The sequence below is a fragment of the Cherax quadricarinatus genome, chromosome 51 (genome assembly GCF_038502225.1).
Source record: "Cherax quadricarinatus isolate ZL_2023a chromosome 51, ASM3850222v1, whole genome shotgun sequence".
NCBI classification, from domain to species: Eukaryota; Metazoa; Arthropoda; class Malacostraca; order Decapoda; family Parastacidae; genus Cherax; species Cherax quadricarinatus.
The window spans coordinates 18628566-18651065 of NC_091342.1; the positions used below are offsets into that span (position 1 = coordinate 18628566).

The window sequence follows — 22500 nt, forward strand, 5'->3', positions numbered from 1 at the left end:
TAGCTGGTTCTTGACGAGGGTGAGAATATCGTAGCTGGTTCTTGACGGGGGTGAGAATATCTTAGCTGGTTCTTGACGAGGGTGAGAATATCGTAGCTGGTTCTTGACGAGGGTGAGAATATCTTAGCTGGTTCTTGACGAGGGTGAGAATATCGTAGCTGGTTCTTGACGGGGGTGAGAATATCTTAGCTGGTTCTTGACGAGGGTGAGAATATCGTAGCTGGTTCTTGACGAGGGTGAGAATATCGTAGCTGGTTCTTGACGAGGGTGAGAATATCTTAGCTGGTTCTTGACGAGGGAGAGAATATCTTAGCTGATTCTTGACGGGGGTGAGAATATCTTTGGTGGTTCTTTAAGAGTATTAGGATATCTTAGCTGGTTCTTGACGGGTGTGAGGATTTCTTAGCTGGTTCTTGACGGGTGTGAGAATATCTTAGCTGGTTTTTTAAGCGTGTGAGGATATCTTAGCTGGTTTTTGAAGGATGTGAGGATATCTTATCTGGTTCTTGACAGGTGTGAGAATATCTTAGCTGGTTCTTAAAGGATGTGAGGATATCTTATCTGGTTCTTGACAGGTGTGAGAATATCTTAGCTGGTTCTTAAAGGATGTGAGGATATCTTATCTGATTCTTGACGGGTGTGAGGATATCTTAGCTGGTTCTTGACGGGGGTGGGATATATTAGCTTGTTCTTAACAGGGGTGAGGATATATCAGCCGGTTCTTGACGGGGGTGAGGATATCTTAGCTGGTTCTTGACGGGGGTGAGGATATATTACCTGGTTCTTGACGGGGGTGAGGATATCTTAGCTGGTTCTTGACGGGGGTGAGGATATATTACCTGGTTCTTGACGGGGGTGAGGATATCTTAGCTGGTTCTCGAGACGCGGGGTGAGGATATATTACCTAGTTCTTGACGGGGTGAGGATATCTTAACTGGTTTTTGACAGGGGTGAGGATATGTTACCTGGTTCTTGACGGGGGTGAGGATATCTCAGCTGTTTCTTGACGGGAGTGAGAATGTATTACCTGGTTCTTGACGGGGGTGAGGATATCTCAGCTGTTTCTTGACGGGAGTGAGGATGTATTACCTGGTTCTTGACGGGGGTGAGGATATCTCAGCTGTTTCTTGACGGGAGTGAGGATGTATTACCTGGTTCTTGAAGGGGGGTAAGGATATATTACCTGGTTCTTGACGGGGGGTGAGGATATATTACCTGGTTCTTGAGGGGGGTGAGGATAGACGAGTAAGACACATTCAACAATTGTTCATCTTTCTTACTGAAAAGTTTCAGCTACACAGTAGGCGTCAATATGACTGAAGAAGTCTACTGTGTAGACGAAACGTTTCAGCAATAATGATACCCAACTGTTGCACATTTGTCTTACTAATCAACTTGTCGTCATTCTATATAATTTTTAATATTATACATTGGGTGAGGCTGTTTTAGCAGGTTTCCAAGAACATTAATAAAATCAATTAGTGTAATATGTAAAAAAATAGATGTTTGGTGTTTGTCTTTCAATTTTGTAATACATGAGACAGGATGAGAAAGAGAGAGAGAGAGTAGAGACTGAGAAAGAGGTTAAATATGATGAAGAGTTTTGACATTTTAAACCTGCGCCACGTCTTCACACTAGTAAGACATGCGAGACATATTAAACTACATTGAACAATATAGAGTGTGAGACAGATAATTATCCCGTGGACGAGTCTAGCCTGGGAAACTAAGCAAGCAAATACTTCTCTTAAAATATTCCTGAGCTCACTCAAGACTAAAATATTAGAGTCGTTTATAAGACTCCTGCTTCCGGTCCCAAGCAAGATTCTCTCTCTCTCTCCCTCCCTCTTTCTCTCTCTCTCTCTCAATGTTTCCAAGAACGTATGATCGGGCTCTAGAGGTCAAGAATCAGTTAATTCATCTGTGAGTGTTTCTGCGGCTACGTCTGCAGCTATAACTCTTCCCCTGAAAACACAACTTGGTGAATATTAGTAGTGTTGAATAGCATATGTGCATTGGCTCCGTAATTGTGTAATCAAAGAATGAAATTGGTATCAGACGAATGTGTTAACAACAGTACGTGTAGACAATAACAGTTCCAGTACTCCCCCCCTTAAAATCGGGTGTGTTTGAGAGGAGTGAGATGTGTTTCGATGGTATAAGCACACACTACGCCAAAAGTACAAAAAGTTTATCAGATGATTTGTGCCTGGGAGAAGAACATGGCAGGACAACAAAGAGTTGTGTGTAATGGGGTGGAGTTGGTCCATCCATCGTGTTGTTTAGAGCGGAAATTGGCCGTTGTCCTGTCACCAAGACCCACATTGTGCATGCATTATTTCCTGATATCTCTATGCAAATTGTAATTTATAATGTGAAAAATGCCGTATTTTACGCTGCAGTACAGAAGATATTGACTGTAATTGGGGAACACTGTTTGGCGGTGATAACTATAGTTTACCACGCGAAGTAGATGTAATAATGTGCCTGCTGATGCTGATGTTGCTGCAGCAGTAGCAGCAACATCTTCAGCTACAGCAGCAACACACCTTCACTCTTGACTGACGTGTGTGTGTGTGTTAACGGGGTGTGGGTCCAATTAAGTGTTGCATGGTGAGTGTGAAACATACTAAGAGGTAAGGGCTGAGCACTCGGCAGGCATGTGAGTGAGTGTGCTGGTTCACAGTAGAGGTAGGCGATCTTCACGATTTCAAGAGTTGCATATAGATACACTTTGGGTGTATCCATCCCGCCGTGGCTGACAGCCAGTGTGATAATATCATCTTCAGTATGCTACTTGTGTTGTGCTGTTCTTCCTTGCTGCAGGTGAAGACACACACACACACACACACACACACACACACACACACACACACACACACACACACACACACACACACACACACACACACACACACACACACGCGCGCGCGCGCGCACGCACACGTGAGATTGGTTTAAATACTGGATAATACCACAGTGTAATCAGGTTTGATTCAAAGAAGAGGAGGGTCGCTCTAATTCCCTGGATTAAGAGCCTTTCGTTAGTATGATAGGAGTGACTGGATGTGGCGGAGGTGAACTCAAATCACTGTTACTAATATCACCAATGTCACCATCAGCACCCCTGTCACTGTCACCACCACTGTCACCACCATCACTGTTACTGTCACCATTGTTACCATCACCACTGTCACCATCACCACCACTGTCACCATCACCACCACTGTCACCATCACCACCACTGTCACCATCACCACTGTCACTGTCACCACCCTCATCATCGCCACCCTCATCATCACCACCACACTCATCATGCCCACTATACTCATCACCATCACACTCACCAACTATCACCAGCACTACCACACTCATCACCATCGCCACCACACTCATAACTCATCACCATTGCACTCATCACCTTTTTCATCACCGCAAACTGATCATCCATCACCATCATATTACCATTAGCATCTCCTCTGTCATCAGCGTCACTATTATCAGCATCATTATCATCACTGTCAGCTATACATCACTCCCTCGACCTGTCAATCAAGTCCAGGTGATGTCTTCCATTATTCTGCCATGATACATTTAATGTGACGTGTGTGTGTGTGTGTGTGTGTGTGTGTGTGTGTGAGCGTAAGTGTGAGTGTGTGCATGTGTGTTTATGGTAGCATCAAGTCTTAAGTATACCTGTCCACAACTCGTCGTTACTCCTGTTGGATTACTCACTGTGAATCTTGAAGTCCTCCGAACCTGATTAACAAAATAAATTTAGTCAGTGAGTTTCTTTACGCAGCCAATAACAATCCTGGACGTTGAATTACTACAGAAAGAAGCAGCATCTCTCCTCTGACACCATCTCTCCTATTCTGACATCAATATCTCAACTCTGACTCCTATATCTTTCTTCCCTTCTATAATACAAGAGAAAAATCACTCCTTGATAAATCGCTTTAGGGAGATTACGGCCCCGAAATACGTAATTAAGTTATAAATCCGACTCTTAACTGTGACAAAAACATTTTTTTTAATGTTTTGCAATTTAGAGTAACAAAAATATTAATATAGGACTGATGAAAATATTAAGAGTTTTAGTCTTGAAGTTGTAATTTACTCCTAAGAGAAAGAAAACACGCGCAGAAAGGTCGTAGAAGGAAGAAACTAAGAATCGAACCGTTAAACGGGAAAATAAAGAAGTAAATTAATAGCCGACCTTTGCTTGTCCTATATTTGTAACTCACCGCGTTGGTTGGTCTATTGTGAAGAGAAGACGCATATTCCACAACAAGTTTTTGTTGCGACAACGTTTCTCTCCGTGTAGAGCTTCGTCATTTACTTGATACAGCTCAACACAGATCGAAACGTTGTCCCAATAAAAATTCGTAGTGCATCGTGTCTTCACTATTCTCCAGTGCATTCCATGATGATCCTGGTCGATTTATTGGGTGTAAAGCCCACACGATGGGTATGGGGTGCATAATAAAGCTATCAGATTCAAACTGAGCTTATCGACTAGGCAGCGGTTATTAATGTTGCACTGTCACCTGTGCACCACCAGTCAAGGGTGCTTGAATTCCTAAAATATGGTTTTGTGTAGTCTTTTAGCGTTGTTACTACTGGTTCAGCGCTGTCCCGTGAATATAACAAGTCATTAAGAGATATACTCCTCTTACTGAATATATCCTTATATGAGGGTGTCTCATGTGGTATTATAGAGCTTTGTCCTCCTTCGTTGGTTGGTTAATGGGGTTTAAAGCCTATCGGCTACACTAGGGTCATTAAGGATCTGTATCTAGACGGTGTTCTGGGGGTCAGCGCCCCCGCTGCCCGGTTCAAGACCAAGCTTCGCAGTGGATCAGGACCTGATCAACCAGGCTGTTACATCCGGCTACACGCAATCCAACGTACGAACTACAGCCCACCTGGTCAGGTAAAGACTGTAGGTATCTGTCCAGCTCCCTCTTGAAGACATATAGGGGTCTATTGGTAATTCCCCTTATGCCTGGTGGAAGGCTGTTGAACAGTTTTGGTCCGCGGACACTTATTGTGTTATTTCTTAGTGTACTGACGACACCCTTGCTTTTGATTGGGGATATGGTGCACCGCTTGCCGAGTCTTGCTTTCATAGGGAGTGATTTCCGCGTGCATATTTGGGACTAGTCACTCGAGATTTTCCAGGTGTAAATTATGATGTATCTTTCTCACCTGCATTCCAGGGAGTACAGGTCAAGGGATTTCAAACGGTCCCAGTAATTGAGGTGCTTGACTGTACTTATACATGCAGTGAAAGTTCTCTGTGTTCTCCAGATCTGCAGTTTCGCCTGCCTTGGAAGGGGCCGTTAGTATACAACATATAACCTGTTCAGCATATAGCCTGTTCGCCACCAGTCAAGAATACGTAATCGCTAAATTAGAGATTAAATTAAACTCTCAGTATATATATATATGCTGAGAGCTATACACCTCTCATTGTTTATATTCTGTTCCTTCCTCGTGATAGGTGTTATGATAGATAGTTGTGACCACGGACACTAGATCGCAGCACTGCTCGACGCCGCGCTGACACCCACCACACCGTCTTCACAGGTAATAAACACCTTAGCAACATTGTCATATTTCTGTTCGTTTTTTAGACTATGAGCTTGGTTTTTATTATCGAATGTTTTATAGTCGATTTGTATGACCACTGGGAATGCTATGGAGTGTGTGGTTTCCAGGAAAACTGATTTTGTCGGGGTAAATGTGAGGGTTTTGGTGAACCAGAGAGAGAGAGAGAGAGAGAGAGGAGGTAGAAAGAGAAGCGGCTGTGCTGGTGGTACACTTGTTAGCGATGAAAGGAGACAGATGGCAGGTTCATGTTCTTCTCTCGTGTATATTATTCACCCACCTTCACTTTGAACAACATCTCTCCAGTCTCTCCCCCCTCACTCATGCCCCAGTCTCGCCCTCACCCTTCCCCATGCCCCATGAGGAACATTACTCATATTTATGGGCTATCTCAAGGAATTTGTTGAACAATGTGCATACATACAGCCTTAGCTTGCGAGAGTTTCTCGTCCTGCCTTAACCTTGCATGTCTCTATTCATTATTGAGTCACTTTCAAACCGTAAATCCTAATTATAATCTAAAATAAAGTATGCAAACAGAATATATTATTTTGTTATTTTGCGAGTCATATCTGCGAGGTTATATCAAAAATAAATACACGCGTGGTTTGGCGAAACTATTACTGATAAATCTTTTAAGTCGGGAAGTTTGGGTTGAACGTTAAACGTTATGTATGTATGTGTGAATATATATATATATATATATATATATATATATATATATATATATATATATATATATATATATATATATATATATATATATATATATATATATATATATGCAAAAAAAACACTCTGAAAGAATAGAGAAATTCCAAGCGCTTTCGTGGCTACTCACATTATCAAGGAACTATGAAAGTAAAGCATCCAAGGAAGCTATATAAGGGGTCTGGCCAGCACCTCACTATCAGATCCCACAACGGTTAAACACCTGACGCGCGCCGACCCAACTTGGATAGGTCCTTTGCACAACTCACCCACAAACTATTCTACCCAAGAAAATTTAAAAATTATTATTTGTCCAGTGTATTATTAAATTCTTCCCAAATTCTGTTAATCATAAATGTATCTAATTTATATAAACCAAAGGAAATATTCATATTATTGTCAAAACTGTTTTTTATGAAACAAAATTCAATTATATTCCTGTCCACCATGGACTTGCTTGATACTACTTTCTCAACTTTTTGAAAATCAATTGGATGGTTAAAATCTCTTACATGAATAAATAGAGCATTGGAATCTTGTCCAGTTCTAATGCTATATTTATGTTGTTTTAATCTTAGTTCGAGATTAACTATGATTTACCATTGCCAGTTCCTACTATCATTAAACTTATTAAACTTTGCATTGTTGATGCAAAATTTGTATTTAATGATAAGTTTTACACTCAGAAGTTTGGTATGGCAATGGGAAATCCTCTTTCACCTGTTCTTAGTAACCTATACATGGAATTTTTTGAAACAAGGTTGCTTAACACAATCCTCCATAATAGAGCTAAATGGTTCAGATATGTTGATGATATTTTGTGTCTTATGCCCAAAAATGTAGATATACACCATTTCCTTGGAAAATTAAATAGCTTAACCCATTCTATAAACTTTACTGTTGAGTTTGAAGAAAATAACTCATTGCCTTTTCTAGATGTTTTAATTATTAAGGGTAATAATGAATTCAAATTTAAAATTTACAGAAAACCTACAAATAACTGTTCCTATGTCCACTATTATTCCTCGCATCAAGATAGAGTCAAACTGTCTGTTTTCTCATCAGTGTTTTTGAGAGCTTTACGAATTTGTAGTCCTGAGTTCATAGATGAGGAAATATCCAAAATTTATGAAATAGGTAATGATTTAAAATACCCAAGAAATGTAATTGATAAATCTTTTAAAGTTGCTAGAAATACTTTTTACAATCCAAAAAGGGACAACCAGCCTTATTCAACTAAAAATATGTTGGTTCTCCCTTACAATGAAAACTTGGTTGATTTGCCTTCTCTTCTTAAGACTTTTAATATTAAAGTTGTATTCAAAAATCTTGATACAGTAAAAAAACTTTTGATAAAGAATTCCCCCCAAAATGCTGATGGATGTGTCTATAAAATTCCTTGTAAAATTTGCGATAAAGTTTATTTCGGTCAAACTGGTAAAAATCTCGAACTAAGATTAAAACAACATAAATATAGCATTAGAACTGGACAAGATTCCAATGCTCTATTTATTCATGTAAGAGATTTTAACCATCCAATTGATTTTCATAAAGTTGAGAAAGTAGTATCAAGTCCATGGTCGACAGGAATATAATTGAATTTTGTTTCATAAAAAGCAGTTTTGACAATAATATGAATATTTCCTTTGGTTTATATAAATTAGATCCATTTATAATTAACAGAATTTGGGAAGAATTTAATAATACACTGGACAAATAATAATTTTTAAATTTTCTTGGGTAGAATAGTTTGTGGGTGAGTTGTGCAAAGGACCTATCCAAGTTGGGTCGGCGCGCGTCAGGTGTTAACCGTTGTGGGATCTGATAGTGAGGTGCTGGCCAGACCCCTTATATAGCTTCCTTGGATGCTTTACTTTCATAGTTCCTTGATAATGTGAGTAGTCACGAAAGCGTTTGGAATTTCTCTATTCTTTCAGAGTGGTTGTTTTGCATATTCTGAAATCACCTGTTTACTGTGATCTTATTGCTTATATATATATATATATATATATATATATATATATATATGAAACAAGGTTGCTTAACACAATCCTCCATAATAGAGCTAAATGGTTCAGATATGTTGATGATATTTTGTGTCTTATGCCATATGCCATGCGCTGGCGCTGGCAAGACGTGTGGCGGGCTAGCTGCGGGATTTTCAATTATAAGTCCGGATCAACGAGGCTGACCAGGTTAAGACTCAACAGGACTTATTGTGAATACTCTGGGAAGATTCCAGTGAAGCGAGAAGACATTTCAAAGCACCGTTTCAAGGTAAATTGTGGAAATGCTGTGCAGTTTGTGAATGTTGGCGAGTGGTGGTGGTAGTGAGGAAGACGGCCAGTGGAGGTGTGGGGGAGTACAAGGCCTACACTGTTTATGAGTACCGGCCAAGATTATCGTACATACAAACCTCGAAAAGCTCTTATAAAAACATGTATATCCAGGACCATGCTTCTAGTTAACGTGGAAATGTTTGTGTCGATGCATGGACTTTTTAAAGGCTTATGTTATGGAAAAACAATGTGAAATTAATGTTAACGAGGGAGTGACCAGTCAGTGCATCCACCCCCACGTCACGGGGGTGGGTGGAAGAGGTGGGATGTGTAACTAGATGGTGAGTGAACACATTGGTTCAGCAGGGCCCATACCCACATTGTTCATAGTGTACATGGGAAACAAATAAAGTTATGTGTAGTGTAAGACAGTGTGAACAATATATAGTGTGCAAGTCCATGTGTATTGTACTCCCCGGGATAACCCCACTCAACCTTCGCCTCCCCCACCTAATTCCCAAGGGAAGTTTTCCCCTTCCCCTCCCGGCCCCTCAAACTCCACCAGGCCACCACGGTCAAGTTCACTACCTCCCACGCACCATACCCACCCAGCATGTCATATTCCACTCCTATTGTCTAGTCTAGCAGATGGATGCCAACCAGGAGGAAGCAAGCAGCCAGGGAAATGGCACGGCTGGCAATACTAGGAGAGGCAAGTGTCGGTCATGCTTACAGCTTCGTTGTCTCAACTCTAATGGTTTCCTCCGCAAACACGGTAGTTGCCCTGGTTCAGGATGTCCTCCTGTGGAAAGTGATGATCCAGAGCCACCTCAGGCACCTGAACCCACTCCAACAGATTTTATCTCATCAGACAATCTCTCGGAAGCAATCAAAGCAACAGGTACGAGGACACTCACACATATTCCCAAAGCAGCCCGTCCACACGCAGCTGGGAAACTTACAGACCTCCTGAAAAAAGTAAACGATGGTTCCACTATCTTAAATGCTCCACCAACCATCAAGGCATGGCACAACCTGCTACTTTTTGGCAATGTCTGCTTAGCTGTGCCGGAAAGAAGGGGAAAGAGGCTAGCCTCAATGATAATTAAATCCTTAAGAGATTTTCCTAGAGTTGATAACCTCATTCACCTTCCCCGTCAACACAAAAAAGGGAGAGGCAGAACCCCCACTCACTCTACTGACAGTGAAAAAGTCAGAGTCCAGGTGAGCAAGAAAATTGAAGAGGGCAACACAGTGGGGGCAATCAGAATTATTACCAGTGAAGATACAGTTGCTCCCAGGGATGCTGACACGGCTGAAGCACTTAGAGGAAAGCACCCTGCCAGGGAAACCAGTGGCACCAACAGTTCCAACACCTCTGTCCCCACTATGGAACCATTGATTGTGGAAGACTCAGACATTTACAAAGCAATAATGTCGTTCCCATCTGGCTCTGCTGGGGGTTACACTGGAATAAGGCCACAGCATTTAAAGGAAATGGTTAATCCAGTTATTGGGGAAATTGCAGAGACACTGCTTTCAGAGATCACAAGGTTCGTCAACAATTCCTTGGCTGGTCTGATTCCTGATGAAATTAGACCTTTCTTTTTTGGTGCAACACTTTGTGCACTTAAAAAGAAGGATGGAGGAATTCGGCCAATTGCAGTAGGCAACACGTTACGCCGCCTCGTATCCAAAGCTGCTGTCCGAAGTATTCGTGCACAGGCAGCCTTGATGCTTCAACCAAACCAGCTTGGCTTTGGGGTCTCTCAAGGAAGTGAAGCAGCGGTTCATGCAACAAGGGCATATATCAACAACCTGCCTGAGGACAATGCAGTGGTAAAATTAGATTTCAAGAATGCGTTCAATCTCCTGAAAAGAGACGTGGTATTAGCAGCAGTACAAGAACATTTCCCTGGTCTCTTCCCTTTTGTTTCAGCTGGTTATAGCAAGGAATCAATGCTTCTCTTTGGAGAGCATGAAATCACATCATCGGAGGGTGTCCAACAAGGAGATCCTCTTGCACCATTTCTCTTCTGTATTGCAGTTAGGGAAATCACAGTCAGACTGACCAGCGAGCTAAACATCTGGTTCCTAGATGATGGCACACTAGCAGGTACAAAGGAGTCCCTCCTACATGACCTTACACAGGTAATGACACGGGGACAGGAAATGGGTCTCATCCTGAATCCATCCAAATGTGAAATCATCTCAGTCAGTCAACAAGTGATAAATGCAGTGAGATCAAAACTACCAGGAGCAGCAGTCATTGCCCCCACAAATAGTGTCTTGCTAGGAGCACCTCTGGGAAGCAATGCCATTGACACAATTCTCAGGAAGAAATTGGAAGAGTTAAGGAGAATGGAACAACGAATAGGCAATCTGGACACCCACGATGCCTTGTACCTTCTCACAAAGTGCTTGAGTCTGCCCAGGTTGACATATTTCCTAAGATGTGCACCTTCATATGATAACCCTATACTGCACGAATATGACAGTATTCTGAGGCAGATTTTTACGAAAGTACTTAACCTTACTCTAGAAGACGGGCAGTGGAACCAAGCTACACTTCCAGTCAGACTAGGAGGCATTGGTGTCCGCAAGTCATCACAGATTGCGTTACCTGCTTTTCTGTCCTCGTGTATTGCATCCAGAGAGCTTGTAGCAGCGATTCTCCCTGAACATCTTAGGGACAAGATTGGAGCCCAGGACCAAAAATTCATTGACGGAGCAATGATCTGGGATAATCTAACGGGCTCAGAAACCAGACCTGCTCCCCCCAACAACTACAAACAATCGCACTGGGATGGTCCAATAGTGGAAAATATAGCCTCAACGATGCTTCAGAGTGTGTCAGGGAAGGATAGAGCCCGCCTCCTGGCAGTGAGAGCCCCTCATGCTGGGGACTTTCTGTTGGCTGTTCCCAACTCCAGCCTTGGCACACGCCTCGACCCACAGACCATCCGCATCGGTGTTGCCCTTCGACTTGCCGCCCCTATTCTCGCCGAACACAGGTGTATTTGTGGCAGTGAAGCAGCAGACCGATTCGGGTACCATGGTCTTGTGTGCCGTAAATCCGAGGGAAAGATTGCAAGACATGAGGAGGTTAATAACATTATCAAGAGGAGCCTCACAACAGCTGGATGCCCAGCAGTAAGGGAGCCACCCCAACTATGCAGATCTGATGGCAGCCAGAAGCGTCCAGATGGTATCACCCTTCAAGCCTGGACAGATGGGAAGCAGGTGGTGTGGGACTATACATGTGCATCTACCTTGGCTGATACCTATCTCCAATACACCAGGGAGGAAGGAGGGGCAGCTGCCAGCTTTAGGGAGTCCCAAAAGTCTAGAAAATATGGAGAACTTGCCCATCATTATATGTTTGTTCCCATAGGCTCAGAGACCCTTGGCTCATGGGGAAAGAGTGCATCTAATTTCCTTAAGGAGTTGGGAAAAAGACTCATCAGGGTAACTAGGGATCCCAGGGCAGCTAGTTTTCTGTTCCAGCGGCTCAGTGCGGCTGTTCAAAGGGGTAATGCATGCTGCATTTTGGGCACACGCCCCAGCTCTGAGGAGCTGGATGAGATTTTCGCCTTATAATCGGTGATACACACGTAACAACATGTACCGTATATGCCACCTTTATATCAACAATGTATCTCTTAAATCTTCTGTGCCATATTATGTAATAAAATATTCCTATTGGTAAAAAAAAAAAAAAAAAAATAGTTCAAAAGATGGGGTGGTAGGGGAAGTGGAATATTCAAATGGCTTCAGGAAGAAATCCAAATATTCTTCCTTGAAGCCTTTTTATCCACTTCTCCGAGGCTATGGGTCCCACAATTTACACCAGAGGTGGACCCCATCCTATAAAAAAAAATATATGTATGTATATATATATATATATATATATATATATATATATATATATATATATATATATATATATATATATATATATATATATATATATATATATATAAATAATGTTTGTAGATGAATGGTTCAGAGAACCGACATGTTGATAAATTAGACACATGTGCAACTCTTGAGTATCTTTATTGAGGAAACGTTTCGCCACACTGTGTGGCGAAACGTTTCCTCAATAAAGATACCCAAGAGTTGCACATGTGTCTAATTTATCAATATATATATGTATATATATATATATGTATATATATATATGTATATATATATATATATGTATATATATATGTATATATATATATGTATATATATATATATATATGTCGTGCCGAATATGTAAAACTGGTCAATTAGCAAGAACTCATTTAAAATTAAGTCCTTTACAAAATTTTCTCTTATACGTTTAGAGATATATTTTTTTCATTAATGTTAATGTAAAAAATTTTAATTTTGCACCAAAAGAAACTTAGAAAACTTACCTAACCTTGTTATAACAAGAGCAATTTAATTTAGCCTAACCCAACTGTATATATTTTAAATTTGTTTACAATAATTTAATACTAAACAAACACAATGAAATATATTTTTTTCGTTAGGTTCAGAATGATTTTGGCGAAATTATTGAATACACATAGGTCCTCTTACCGTGTAATTCACGCGAGCACAGCATTGTAAAGAATTGTTGTTGTTTCAGTTTTGTGTCGTGTAGTATTGTGATGTATATTGTGTAGTGTTGTGATGTATATTGTATAGTGTTGTGATGTATATTGTATAGTGTTGTGATGTATATTGTGTAGTGTTGTGATGTATATTGTGTAGTGTTGTGATGTATATTGTGTAGCGTTGTGATGTATATTGTATAGTGTTGTGATGTATATTGTATAGTGTTGTGATGTATATTGTGTAGTGTTGTGATGTATATTGTGTAGTGTTGTGATGTATATTGTGTAGCGTTGTGATGTATATTGTATAGTGTTGTGATGTATATTGTATAGTGTTGTGATGTATATTGTGTAGTGTTGTGATGTATATTGTGTAGTGTTGTGATGTATATTGTATAGTGTTGTGATGTATATTGTGTAGTGTTGTGATGTATATTGTGTAGTGTTGTGATGTATATTGTGTAGTGTTGTGATGTATATTGTATAGTGTTGTGATGTATATTGTGTAGTGTTGTGATGTATATTGTGTAGTGTTGTGATGTATATTGTGTAGTGTTGTGATGTATATTGTATAGTGTTGTGATGTATATTGTGTAGTGTTGTGATGTATATTGTGTAGTGTTGTGATGTATATTGTGTAGCGTTGTGATGTATATTGTGTAGCGTTGTGATGTATATTGTGTAGTGTTGTGATGTATATTGTGTAGCGTTGTGTTGTGTTTGTTTAAGACTCGTGACACGTGTTAATGTATGGGAAGGAAATATACATTATTTTAGATTATTATTTACTGATTGTTTCAGCTAGTTGACCACGTGTTGGTGTTGACCACATTTTGATATTAACCACGTGTTGGTATTGACCATGTATTAGTGTTGACCACTTCTTAGCAATGACCATGTGCTGATGTTGACCACGTGTTAGAATTGACTACGTGTTAGTGTTGACCAATTGTTGGTGTCGACCACGTCTTAGTGTCGACCACGTCTTAGTGTCGACCACTTGTTAATGTTGACCACGTGTCAGTGTCGACTACGTGTTAGTAGGAGTTGTAATAGTTATGCAGACCCAGCATTTATATTTCTGAAATTTAATACGTATATCTACTTCACTTTATAGTTTAATTTATATAGTGGAATTTTCAACGCTTATTTGCTCTCAGTTTTTATGCAGGAAGGTACTAAAGAAATTCCAGACATAAAAAGATTATATGGATCACCACGAAAATAAGTTAGTCATGATCCAAGTCGTTAGTGACGTGACTCAGACAAACAGATGAAAATTAAATAAATCCCCGGGTCTGTTGAAATGCCACTGAGGCGACTGATTATCTTCACTGTTTTTCCTGACATATTTTCTCTACAAGATGTGCTACAATAGCAGCTACATCATCATACCATCAACATTTCTTCAGTGTTATGCCCGTGTGTGTAACCCCCTCGCTCCTCCTCCAGGGTAATTTTTCAGATGATTCCCCTCTCAGATGGAGATCCTGCTGAAGGGATCTTGATTCAGGGAATTCAGAGCTACCCATTACTTTTCCTTGGATCAGATGTTCTTGTTTCCCATTCTTCTTGGTGCTGCTTGACTTGAACGCTCGTAAATTCTTATATCAGAGCTTTTTTCTCATGAATGTGATAATGTTTGCTGGTGACTTGATCGTCTGGAGGGGGAGAGTGGGTAGGGGAAAGAGAGCACTAGGACAGGGAGGGGTGGGAGAGTGGGTAGGGGAAAGAGAGCACTAGGACAGGGAGGGGTGGGAGAGTGGGTAGGGGAAAGAGAGCACTAGGACAGGAAGGGGTGGGAGAGTGGGTAGGGGAAAGAGAGCACTAGGACAGGGAGGGGCGGGAGAGTGGGTAGGGGAAAGAGAGCACTAGGACAGGGAGGGGTGGGAGAGTGGGTAGGGGAAAGAGAGCATTAGGACAGGGAGAGGTAGGACAGGGAGGGGCGGGAGAGTGGGTAGGGGAAAGAGAGCACTAGGACAGGGAGGAGTGGGAGAGTGGGTAGGGGAAAGAGAGCACTAGGACAGGGAGGGGTGGGAGAGTGGGTAGGGGAAAGAGAGCACTGGGAGGGGAAAGAGAGCACTGGGAGAGTGGGTAGGGGAAAGAGAGCACTAGGACAGGGAGGGGTGGGAGAGTGGGTAGGGGAAAGAGAGCACTAGGACAGGGAGGGGTGGGAGAGTGGGTAGGGGAAAGAGAGCACTAGGACAGGGAGGGGTGGGAGAGTGGGTAGGGGAAAGAGAGCACTAGGACAGGGAGGGGTGGGAGAGTGGGTAGGGGAAAGAGAGCACTAGGACAGGGAGGGGTGGGAGAGTGGGTAGGGGAAAGAGAGCACTAGGACAGGGAGGGGTGGGAGAGTGGGTAGGGGAAAGAGAGCACTAGGACAGGGAGGGGTGGGAGAGTGGGTAGTGGAAAGAGAGCAGTAGGACAGGGAGGGGTGGGAGAGTGGGTAGGGGAAAGAGAGCACTAGGACAGGGAGGGGTGGGAGAGTGGGTAGGGGAAAGAGAGCACTAGGACAGGGAGGGGTGGGAGAGTGGGTAGGGGAAAGAGAGCACTAGGACAGGGAGGGGTGGGAGAGTGGGTAGGGGAAAGAGAGCACTAGGACAGGGAGGGGTGGGAGAGTGGGTAGGGGAAAGAGAGCACTAGGACAGGGAGGGGTGGGAGAGTGGGTAGGGGAAAGAGAGCACTAGGACTGGGAGGGGTGGGAGAGTGGGTAGGGGAAAGAGAGCACTAGGACAGGGAGGGGCGGGAGAGTGGGTAGGGGAAAGAGAGCACTAGGACAGGGAGGGGTGGGAGAGTGGGTAGGGGAAAGAGAGCACTAGGACAGGGAGTGGTGGGAGAGTGGGTAGGGGAAAGAGAGCACTAGGACAGGGAGGGGTGGGAGAGTGGGTAGGGGAAAGAGAGCACTAGGACAGGGAGTGGTGGGAGAGTGGGTAGGGGAAAGAGAGCACTAGGACAGGGAGGGGTGGGAGAGTGGGTAGGGGAAAGAGAGCACTAGGACAGGGAGGGGTGGGAGAGTGGGTAGGGGAAAGAGAGCAGTAGGACAGGGAGGGGTGGGAGAGTGGGTAGGGGAAAGAGAGCACTAGGACAGGGAGGGGTGGGAGAGTGGGTAGGGGAAAGAGAGCACTAGGACAGGGAGTGGTGGGAGAGTGGGTAGGGGAAAGAGTGCACTAGTACAGGGAGGGGTGGGAGAGTGGGTAGGGGAAAGAGAGCACTAGGACAGGGAGTGGTGGGAGAGTGGGTAGGGGAAAGAGAGCACTAGGACAGGGAGGGGTGGGAGAGTGGGTAGGGGAAAGAGAGCACTAGGACAGGGAGGGGTGGGAGAGTGGGTAGGGGAAAGAGAGCAGTAGGACAGGGAGGGGTGGGAGAGTGGGTAGGGGAAAGAGAGCACTAGGACAGGGAGGGGTGGGAGAGTGGGTAGGGGAAAGAGAGCACTAGGACAGGGAGTGGTGGGAGAGTGGGTAGGGGAAAGAGAGCACTAGGACAGGGAGGGGTGGGAGAGTGGGTAGGGGAAAGAGAGCACTAGGACAGGGAGTGGTGGGAGAGTGGGTAGGGGAAAGAGAGCACTAGGACAGGGAGGGGTGGGAGAGTGGGTAGGGGAAAGAGAGCACTAGGACAGGGAGGGGTGGGAGAGTGGGTAGGGGAAAGAGAGCACTAGGACAGGGAGGGGTGGGAGAGTGGGTAGGGGAAAGAGAGCACTAGGACAGGGAGGGGTGGGAGAGTGGGTAGGGGAAAGAGAGCACTAGGACAGGGGTGGGAGAGTGGGTAGGGAGCACTGGGAGAGTGGGTAGGGGAAAGAGAGCACTAGGACAGGGAGGGGTGGGAGAGTGGGTAGGGGAAAGAGAGCACTAGGACAGGGAGGGGTGGGAGAGTGGGTAGGGGAAAGAGAGCACTAGGACAGGGAGTGGTGGGAGAGTGGGTAGGGGAAAGAGAGCACTAGGACAGGGAGGGGTGGCAATAAGGTGGGGGAAAGGGAGAGAGGACAATAAAGTGCTGTATACATTTGACGAAGCATTTTTCTTGCCATATATATGAGTTTTTCTCTCTTGGATTCTTGTTCATGAATAGCCACAGTATCTTATTTCGATTTATTATTATTATTATTATTATTATTATTATTATTATTATTATTATTATTATTATTTTATTATTTTATTATAAATTATTATAGTTAATAGTAATAGTATTAATTGTAAATATTTATATTTCGTTTATGATTATTATTATTATTACTTATTTACTTATTTTTAACTCCAACATTATCATGAATATTATTTTAAGGATATTTCCGGATTACCTCTCATTGTTATACCATCATCAATGTGCCTTAACCACTTCAAAATGATTGTATTAATACCTGTTGATTAATTACTTCGCATTCCGTATGACCCATACGGATTAAGCACTTCCTTATGAATGTCGTGTTGAGATAGATAAAAGGATTCCATGCCGGGTCACCCTGAAGTCTGTTCTTACATGTACGCATATATATATATATATATATATATATATATATATATATATATATATATATATATATATATATATATATATATATATATATATATATATTATATATATATAGGGAGGTACCACCTCTAGAACTGTCCTGGGGACCCTCATCCTCAGAGAAAAGAATAAACTTGCTTCAGGGAAAACTCAAGGTTCTCCCTGAAGCTGTTTGAGAATTTTCTCCTACCACCCCCTATATTTCAAGTATGTTTTGTTTAAAGACAAAATACATTGGCCGAACATTAACAAAAATACAACAGAAAGTAAAGCAACCAAGGTAACTCAGAGCTACATCTCGAATACTTCGTCCAGCTCCCCTGCGGTGGGCCGCGTGCCCAGAATGCTGCAGGCATTTCCTCTCTGGATCGCAACACTGAGTCTCTGAAAGAGGAAGCTGGTCGCCCTGTGGTCCTTGGTTTCTATGATGAGGTTTTCACCTAGCTCTTTGAGGAACTTTAGAGCACACTTGCCCCATGCTCCAAGGGTCTCCCACCCTATTGGAATAAAGTTATAGCAAGGGGGAAGGTCTTCATATTTTCGGATCTTCTGGGTCTCCCTGTGGCCGGCAGCTCCACCCCCTTCCACTATGGAGCATGGCAAGTAAGTGTCTGCCAATGTGGCGGCACAGGTGTAGTCCCAGGCAATCTGCTTTCCATCCTTCCAGGGTAGCATAGTGGCTCCATCAGGACGCTTTTGACTTCCATCAGACCTCTGTACTTGGGGTTCCCGTTGAGCTGGGCAACGGGCTGTGGCGAGGCTTCTCTTTATTATGTCATTGACCTCCTCATGTCTGGCATACTTCCCTTCATATATATATATATATATATATATATATATATATATATATATATATATATATATATATATATATATATATATATATATATATATATATATATATGCAATAAGATCACAGTAAACAGGTGATTTCAAAATATGCAAAACAACCACTCTGAAAGAATAGAGAAATTCCAAGCGCTTTCGTGACTACTCACATTATCAAGGAACTTGATAATGTGAGTAGTCACGAAAGCGCTTGGAATTTCTCTATTCTTTCAGAGTGGTTGTTTTTCATATATATATATATATATATATATATATATATATATATATATATATATATATATATATATATATATATATATATAGAGAGAGAGAGAGAGAGAGAGAGAGAGAGAGAGAGCCTGTTATTATAATAAGAGTTTTCTTACACGTGCTTTAATTTGTTACCTCGTATCACTAATGTATATTTATCTAATTTACAGCCTAATTTATTTCCTCGTTAATTATAAGCATATTTAATTCATTTCATGTTATATTATTTCAGTGAGAGTTGACTTTTATTCTTCTTTCAGTACCTTTCTCTCTCTCTCTCTCTCTCTCTCTCTCTGTCTGTCTCTGTCTGTCTGTCTGTCTGTCTGTCTGTCTGTCTGTCTGTCTGTCTGTCTGTCTGTCTGTCTCTCTCTCTCTCTCTCTCTCTCTCTCTCTCTCTCTCTCTCTCTCTCTCTCTCTCTCTCTCTCTCTCTTTCTCTCTCTCCCTTGTATCAAACCGAGTTACCTTTCATTCTCCTAGGTGCTAAATGACTCGTACGGCTTTAGCGCTTCTGTATAATGTGCGGAGGGTCAGTTTCACTTGTAAATAATCAATGATGGTTGCTGTAGAAACTGATGGAAAAAAATGCTTGCTGTCAGTTGCAGCGGGTTGGCAAGACTGGAAGAGTTGATCTGAGAGTGCATGGAGTGAAAGAGTTGATCTGAGAGTGCATGGAGTGAAAGAGTTGATCTGAGAGTGCATGGAGTGTAAGAGTTGATCTAAGAGTGCATGGAGTGTAAGAGTTGATCTGAGAGTGCATGGAGTGTAAGAGTTGATCTGAGAGTGCACATGTAAGAGATCTGAGAGTACACGGAGTGTAAGTTGATCTGAGAGTAAGAGTTGATCTGAGAGTGCATGGAGTGTAAGAGTTGATCTAAGAGTGCATGGAGTGTAAGAGTTGATCTGAGAGTGCATGGAGTGAAAGAGTTGATCTGAGAGTGCATTGAGTGTAAGAGTTGATCTAAGAGTGCATGGAGTGAAAGAGTTGATCTGAGAGTGCATGGAGTGTAAGACTTGATCTGAGAGTGCACGGAGTGTAAGAGTTGATCTGAGAGTACACGGAGTGTAAGAATTGATCTGAGAGTGCACGGAGTGTAAGAGTTGATCTGAGAGTGCATGGAGTGTAAGAGTTGTTCTGAGAGTACACGGAGTGTAAGAGTTGATTTGAGAGTGCACGGAGTGTAAGAGTTGATCTGAGAGTGCACGGAGTGTAAGAGTTGATCTGAGAGTGCACGGAGTGTAAGAGTTGATCTGAGAGTGCACGGAGTGTAAGAGTTGATTTGAGAGTGCACGGAGTGTAAAAGTTGATCTGAGAGTGCACGGAGTGTAAGAGTTGATCTGAGAGTGCACGGAGTGTAAGAGTTGATCTGAGAGTACACGGAGTGTAAGAATTGATCTGAGAGTGCACGGATTGGAAGAGTTGATCTGAGAGTGCACCGAGTGTAAGAGTTGATCTGAGAGTGCACGGAGTGTAAGAGTTGATTTGAGAGTGCACGGAGTGTAAGAGTTGATCTGAGAGTGCATGGAGTGTAAGAATTGATCTGAGAGTGCACGGAGTGTAAGAGTTGATCTGAGAGTGCACTGAGTGTAAGAATTGATGTGAGAGTGCACGGAGTGTAAGAGTTGATCTAAGAGTGCATGGAGTGTAAGAGTTGATCTGAGAGTGCATGGAGTGTAAGAATTGATCTGAGAGTGCACGGAGTGTAAGAGTTGATCTGAAAATGCACGGAGTGTAAGAGTTGATCTGGGAGTGCACTGAGTGTAAGAACTGATCTGAGAGTGCACGGAGTGTAAGAGTTGATTTGAGAGTGCACAGAGTGTAAGAGTTGATCTGAGAGTGCACTGAGTGCAAAAATTGATGTGAGAGTGCACGGACTGTAAGAGTTGATCTGAGAGTGCATGGAGTGTAAGAGTTGATCTGAGAGTGCATGGAGTGTAAGAATTGATCTGAGAGTGCACGGAGTGTAAGAGTTGATCTGAGAGTGCACGGAGTGTAAGAGTTGATCTGAGAATGCACGGAGTGTATGAGTTGATCTGGGAGTGCACTGAGTGTAAGAACTGATCTGAGAGTGCAGGGAGTGTAAGAGTTGGCCTGAGGGTGCACGGAGTGTATGCGTTGACCTGAGAGTGCACGGAGTATACAAGAATTGGACTGAGAGTGCACGGAGTGTTAATGAGATGTCCCTCGTCAACTTGTCTGTTGAGAGAGAGAGAGAGAGAGAGAATATGTTAGTTAAAATTTTGTTACTGGCACTCGTCGATAGACATTTGGCCTGTTTTGTGTATGTGTATCTGTGTCTGGTGATTGTGTGTTGCGTGTGTGTGTATGTGTGTGTGTATGTGTGTGTGTGTGTGTGTGTGTGTGTGTGTGTGTGTGTGTGTGTGTGTGTGTGTGTGTGTATGTGTGTGTTTGTATGTGTTGTGTTTTTATTACCATCTCCATTATTTTTATTTTTATTATCTCCACTTCCTTTTAATAAAGTGTTTATCATAATTTGTCAATATAATTCTTAATGTTTGTTACTTTTCTCATATATTTTATCTCGTTGTTGCATTTGTTAATCATCAGCGCGTTATCGCCATTATCGCCATCACATGCTGAATGCCCTTCATATATCGCAACTTATCGCCTTTGTTATGAAGTTAACTCGTCCGTATACTCATCATCTGTAATGATGATAGTCATCATGCTCATTATCATCATCATTATCCTCACCAACGTACACTTCGTTTTCTGATGCATCATATAATTCTGTCATTATTATCCTCCCGCTTTGCTTCTGCTTCTAAAGTTATTATCAATTTCTCCGGATCTCATTATCTTCTTCCTCTTTACTTGTGTATGAGACGCAGCAATATTATCTTAACCACCATGAAAAACCTCCCATTTTTCAACATGTTAAAATCCTGGTGTTGCCGCCTTTTAACACCTGTTGTAAATACCTCTTTCACGTCAGGCTAACTCCTTTCACGTTTTTGTTATTCATTTGTATTCTTTTACATTGTATGCATGTAATATTGAGATATTTTTTTCTTTTCTATGATATTTAATAAATCCAATACTAATTTTCTCTCTCTTTGTAATATATAATTATTCATCGGGTTGTTTTATTGCAAATATTTTTTTTTTTTAATATTTATTAGTTTATTTATTCATGAACGTCGCTAATAATGTAAATCCCTCTTTATTTTTCTTTAGTGGCAATATTGCTTAAAACAAAACAATGTTAAATTTCTTAACATTCACTGAATGTTTATGTACACAACCTGTCTTAGGTCAAGCTAAATTCTACACAACCTGTCTCAGGTTAAGCTAGGTCAAGCTAAATTCTACACAACCTGTCTCAGGTTAAGCTAGGTCAAGCTAAATTCTACACAACCTGTCTCAGGTTAAGCTAGGTCAAGCTAAATTCTACACAACCTGTCTTAGGTCAAGCTAAATCCTACACAACCTGTCTTAGGTCAAGGTAAATCCTACACAACCTGTCTTAGGTCAAGCTAAATCCTACACAACCTGTCTTAGGTCAAGCTAAATTCTACACAACCTGTCTTAGGTCAAGGTAAATCCTACACAACCTGTCTTAGGTCAAGCTAAATTCTACACAACCTATCTTAGGTCAAGCTAAATCTTACACAACCTGTCTTAGGTCAAGGTAAATCCTACACAGCCTGTCTTAGGTCAAGCTAAATCTTACACAACCTGTCT

At 42.1% G+C, this 22500-nt stretch overlaps 1 protein-coding gene across 2 annotated transcripts in view; it reads left to right on the plus strand.

Moving 5' to 3' along the window:
• Positions 1 to 5548: 5548 nt before the first annotated feature.
• The window catches only part of LOC128694735 (uncharacterized), a 268775-nt gene continuing 251823 nt past the window's right edge, over positions 5549 to 22500 (plus strand). For both annotated transcript variants that reach the window (XM_070095915.1, XM_053784999.2), the window contains exon 1: positions 5549 to 5592. The gene's annotated coding sequence lies outside the window, so the exon portion shown is untranslated. The remainder of the gene's footprint in view (positions 5593 to 22500) is intronic.